Genomic DNA, 6141 nt, shown 5'->3' on the forward strand with positions numbered 1-6141 from the left:
TTTATATTTTAGATTAGTCTCATGATGATATGGTTATCAATGTTTGGTTTGGATATGCATGATGACTTGTTGGGTCTACAAGTTGTGCAATGTTGTAAGTGGTCTATACTTGCAAGTTGCATTTATAGCTTGGTCATGGGTTGTCTTTGCCTATTGATCTTTCATTATTGATGCATATTCAGATTGGTGGCTTGGATTTGGGTTGCCTATGCCCTTAGTCACATGATTTTATGATTTTTCTTCATGTAGAAGGGATGAGATGTTGTTACTAGGCATAGTCATAGTGGAGGATTGTGGTTGACTATTTTATGTTGACGCTTTGGACATATTGAGGGTTAGATGCTCAGTTCAGGGATGTGATCATGGTGCCATGGATTTTGGCATGACATGATTAGATATACAGGTACATCCTTGATATTCATTTTTTTAAATTCTTAATTTGGTTATGGTGGTATATCATCTTGGTTGAAGATTATGGTTATTTGGCTTCTTTTGAGGAGCTCATGATGTGCACTTTGAGTTCTTTGATGATTTGATGCCTTGGTTGATTCTCATGGTTAGAGGATGGTTTTTTTTTCCATCATGATGTCATAGATAGCTTGGATACATGGTTTAATGAGAGCTTGTGATAGTGATAAGGTAACAGTGCAAGATTAGTTCTTGGTTTGGTTTATATCTTCTTGGGTTTGGAGATCTTGGTGTTTACTTGATATTAACACTTTGGTTGTGTGTTTGTAGACCTAGAGGATCTTCATGTAGGAGATGGATTTTATGATTCCATGGGTGACTTGGTACTATGGTTGAGTGGAAGTTTTTTGGCATTGATATATTTTTTGAGTGTTTTCAAATGTTGGAGATTTGTCTTAGATCCTATTGTTGTAGAAGCATCTTTAACATTTGAATGGTTCACTTGGTTATCTTCATGGTGTGTGAAGATGGTTAGATCTTAAGGACTTATGATATCTTGGTTATCTTCATGGGGTGCGGAGATGGTTGCATCTTGAGGACTAATGGGGTTCTTAGTAAAGGTATGGTTTATGTTTTCATTTGACATGTTATCCTTGGTGTTAGGATGGTGGTGCAGGAGCACCCACATAAAGTATTTAGGTCAAAGTTTTATATAAAGTATTTAGGTCAAGTTTTATGCATGAGCCAACTTGAGAAATTTATCTTGATTTCATAATTAGGATAAGATAATTTTCTTGAGATTCGTACAGATCATTGTGGGGTCATTCTTCCCTATTCTATATTGATCTAGAGTATTCTATAAGTTGTTTTTCCTATTTTGTAATAATCTATATTGATCTAGAATTTTCTATATTGTAATAATCTAGAAGGTTTCGTAGATTATCTTAGCAAGTATAAATAGAGTTTTAGGTTTAGGTTTAGGTCAAGCTTGAGAGCAAAGTTTTTGGATACGAAGTTACAGAGAGAAGAAATCTGTAGGATAGCTAATGTATGTACTGTTCATTTGATAAATTAAATAGAAGAATTTTACAATTTATCTCTTGCTGGTACTAGTTCCTTTTGTGTTTGCTTCTGTTGCATTTATCTCTACATCATTTTTGGTATCAGAGCTTGGGGAAAGCTCCTAACGCACTTGGGAAAAGCTTGGGGAAAGCTTTCAACTTCTAAGGTGAATTAGATTTTGTGACAGGTTGAGGAAAGAACCTGTAAGTGTGACCAAAAGACTAGGTTGAGTGGAGAGAACCTAGATAAGAGACAATGATCACAAGAGGAGATTTATCTCTTAATCAGAAGATACTATTCGATGCATGGGTTTCATATTGGGATTTTTAGAATAAGAAGAAGGAAGAAGTAAGGAAAAGAGTGGAAGAGAAAAGGAAGAAAAGAGAAGAGGAAGCCAGAATAGATCAAGAGATAAAAGAACGAATGGATTTCCTAATGCAGGAATTGAGAAAGCACGAAGAAACTTTAGTGCAACTAAAAGAGGAATTGCAACAAAATATGGAAAAAGAAAATAAAGATCTAGAGCATCAACCAATTCAGATTATAGAAGCCTATACTAAGACATTGGAAGAGAAGAGTCGTTCATTGAAAGAACAACTCGATCACATTGATGCTGATATACTAGATGGACAGATCGATGCTAACATACCAAATGAACATAGTGAAGCAGATATACAAGGTGAGCAACAACATGTTTTTGATGAAATTTATGATATAGAAGTTCTTGAAGATAGAAAAGAGGTTGAAATTCTCAATGAGATTGTGATGAAATGGTTCATAAAGAGTTGGATGTGATGGTCCTTAATGCAACAAAGAAATGGCATTTGAAGTTAAGAAAGAAGGTGGTCTGGCCTATCAAAAGGATACTAGTAGCAAGGAAGAAGACTTGTGATGAAGCTAAGAGGATAGAGGAGGCTCCAATAGTGATGAATTTGTCTCCAAGCATGAAGATATTGCAGCATAAAGACATCACATCAAAGGACACAACAATTCCCATAGTAACCCAAATTGGTGAAGTCATATTCAATGAGGTTCCACCTAACCCATTCATGGTAGGTTTACAAGAGTTTCATCTAAATATGGAAAAGGTTTACGCACATATAATAGTTGATTTGGATATTGGTCAAGAGTACAAACAACAAATACCAAAGATTTGGAAGGCACAAAAGAGGAAGGCCAATCTAAGGGACTTGGATTCTATTGTCCCCAGGAGTATGGTGCAGGAGCACCCACATAAAGTATTTAGGTCAAAGTTTTATATAAAGTATTTAGGTCAAGTTTTATGTATTCAGGTCAAGTTTTATGTATTTAGGTCAAGTTTTATGCATGATCTGACTTGAGAAATTTATCTTGATTTCGTCATTAGGATAAGATAATTTTCTTGAGATTTGTATAGATCATTGTGGGGTCATTCTTCCCTATTCTATATTGATCTAGAGTATTCTATAAGTTGTTTTTCCTATTTTGTAATAATCTATATTGATCTAGAATTTTCTATATTGTAATAATCTAGAAGGTTTCGTAGATTATCTTAGCAAGTATAAATAGAGTTTTAGGTTTAGGTTTAGGTCAAGCTTGAGAGCAAAGTTTCTGGATACGAAGTTACATAGAGAAGAAATCTGTAGGAGAGCTAATGTATGTACTGTTCATTTGATAGATTAAATAGAAGAATTTTATAATCTATCTCTTGCTAGTGTTGGTTCCTATTGCTATTGTGTTTGCTTCCATTGTGTTTTACCTCTGCATCAGATGGTTTCATTTTTATGTCATGGTATACTCTTGATACATGTTTAGATTTTTGACATGTTATAGTATGTTCATATGGAGCATGTTATCTCTTTGGTTGAGATGGTTAGATCATATTGTCATGTTTATGTTTCTGGGGCCATGATTGGAACTTTTGACATTGATCCTAGTTTAGTTTCTTGGTATTGAGTACATTGATCATTTGTTGGATACTTCATGATATTGCTATGTTGCATTTGGAGTTGGCATGGATTGATTGGTTATAGGTGCTCATGGATACTTAGAGATGGTGGTGATGCTGATTTATTTTGAATTAGAGAATTATTTGTTGGAATGATTGATAGTTTCAGTAGGAAGTCCAAGGGGCATTCACATTATATGGACTTGAGAGGATATTTTTATTAGATGCATCTTTGTTGGAGACTTGACAGGTATATCTCTTGAGGCTTGTGATTACAGGTTACATATTGAATATGTTGATGATTGTGAGATTCACTTGGTATACCTTTGGAGATAAAAAATAATTGGATCAGTTGGCACTTGTTGTGGGTACTATTTCAACTATGGATATTTTGACAACTATAGATACATGTGATTACCTTTGGATTAGGTTTTTGTGCTTGACATTTTAGTTGGTACAATATTTTATGATCTTCTAATGTGACAGGTTTGGTGGCTTTCTCTTTGGATGGCTTCTATGTATGTTCGGTGGCAATGACATAATGGGAGGTGAGATCATTCATGTTTGAGATGTTGGATAATTTAATTTTGTTGTGGGTACCAAGATAGAGCACTTTGTGTTCTTTGATCCATGATCATGGATGTGCTAGGAGGGGTTGTTCCCTTATTCATTTATGTGGCTATAGATTGACCCTGTGCAATGTATACATCAAGTGGGAGATTGTTGAGATAATGGGTGTTACACACATTGCATAATATTGTTATATTGTATTATTTTATTTTATTATGTAATGTTGCACCTAGATGGATGTGCAACATGTAAATATTTTCATGAGATATACTTGATGAGTTGTATTGTAACATTGTGATAATATTTCATGTAATTATTTAATATTGGGGAAAAAAATAAAATTTTGAATATTAAATGTGGGGTCAGTGGGTTAGGTAGCACATGGTTTATGTAATACTACTTGGTGATTTTGTGCAACTTGCTACTATATAAGCAACCATAAGGGTAGTTGTTGTTGTAAAACAGAAGGCAAAAAGGGAAAGAGTCGAGTGGGACAAGGCTTGATAGGTTACCCAAGGGAGCATTTGCGAAGGTTGGAAGCATGTCATGAGATGTGCGGATTCATGCTTATTCATATGGATTGATTGGCTGTGGCTATGGAATTTGAAGGTTTCCATGGTTGTATTGCAATGGAGTTTTTTGTTGAATAATACATGGTGATTGATGCTTTTGGAGGCCAGGTTTTTTCCTCAATTAGGGTTTCCCAAGGTATATCTTGTGTCACAATTTTGTGGGTATATTTTATATTCTCTTGCATGTGGATTTCAATAGCATGTTTATTTTAGATCTATTATGGGTTATGTGGAAACATTTATATTCTTTATTGCAAGTTTCCTTACAGGAAGTCGTCTTTTAGATCTAGAAGCACCTACCAGACATTGAAGTTTGTTGAGCTATTCCTTTGGATGTTGAAACCAATATGTGGAAAATATTTTTAAAGATACATAAGTGCATGTTTGTGCAAGGCATATTAGAGTCAATATGATCATGAATGTGATTGTATAAAGTAAATAATACAATTCTAAATGGCAAGCAAGGCTCCAAGTGTGAGCTTCTTACAAGAAGTGCCATAAACATGAAAAAACAACTAGGTGATATTAGGATCAGATTTATATTTCAGTAATGATAGGTTTGTGGAAGAAAAACATGCCCTAGTTATATTATAGGATTCCATATAGCTAAAAAACTTCTTCACAAAAGTAATGGTGGGTGATAGTAGGAGTGGATGTGTGATTTTGAATTTTAGGGTTAGTTTATGTTTCATGGGAGCTTTAAGGGAGGCATCTGAGGTGGTCAATGGTGATTTCAAAGAAGATGAAGAGGATGGAGATGAGTTTGATAGCTAGGATGTGCCCATGCTTGGTTCATTGGTTTGTCAAAAGTTCTTTTTGCCACTTTCTACTTCTTTGTAGTGTGTGGCCATGTGGTGCTCAAATGCTAGTGTTTGGGTGGTGTTGCTCATTTCTAGAGACCCTTTGTCATCCTTTCCCTTGTTGTCCCTTGCTACTATTGTCTATGGGGTTGTTAGAGAGTAGTTATGGTAGGATCTATCAGGTGTCATGTTATAACACAATCAATCAAAATTTAATGACTTTTAGTTTCCCTAGCATTCTCCCAAATCAACAAAACCATGAACTTACCTTGAACAATAATGAGAAGATTGTCATCACACTAAGGAACAACATTGAACCCTCTCACCCACACTTTGCCACATGAATATAAAATTAAGTTTCACTTTTCTTTTTTTTTCTTTATATCCTGACAATGTCAAAATTTTGATGATAAACTTAAGCGTCATTGAAATCTCCACTAAAAATTTAAGAATTGTTAAAATTTTGACTAAAATTTAAGGATCATCAAAATTTTGATGTTATTAGGATCATCTTTTTTTAAAGTGAATTTGACGAGACAAATTGACTTTTCATTGAAAATTTAGGTTGAAAATGTAACCCAAATGTACTAGTGATGGTGATCAAAGAAGAGAAGAAGTGTGAGCCCAAAAAAGGCAATGCCAGAGGTAATATACTTAGATGAAGTATACTGAGTGAAGTATGTGTGAATAGAAAGATACCAGGCAAAAAGAAAAGCGGGTGGACCACTAGCCATACAAGGTGGTTTGGCAAAGTTTGCAAGAAAATCATGGAGCAAGATACTTGTGATTGTCAAGTCACAAA

The 6141-nt window shown here is 34.6% G+C and overlaps 1 long non-coding RNA gene across 1 annotated transcript; it reads left to right on the forward strand.

Annotated features, from left to right (window-relative positions):
* The first annotated feature begins 3482 nt into the window (after nucleotides 1-3482).
* LOC149529100 (uncharacterized) lies at nucleotides 3483-4212 on the forward strand. The gene is made up of 2 exons (XR_016359179.1): nucleotides 3483-3765; nucleotides 3884-4212. It is a non-coding gene; the product is annotated as an uncharacterized LOC149529100 (long non-coding RNA).
* Nucleotides 4213-6141: the final 1929 nt, after the last annotated feature.

This window comes from Cupressus sempervirens, chromosome 11 (genome assembly GCF_028749045.1).
Source record: "Cupressus sempervirens isolate cs-2001-9-10 chromosome 11, ASM2874904v1, whole genome shotgun sequence".
NCBI lineage: Eukaryota > Viridiplantae > Streptophyta > Pinopsida > Cupressales > Cupressaceae > Cupressus > Cupressus sempervirens.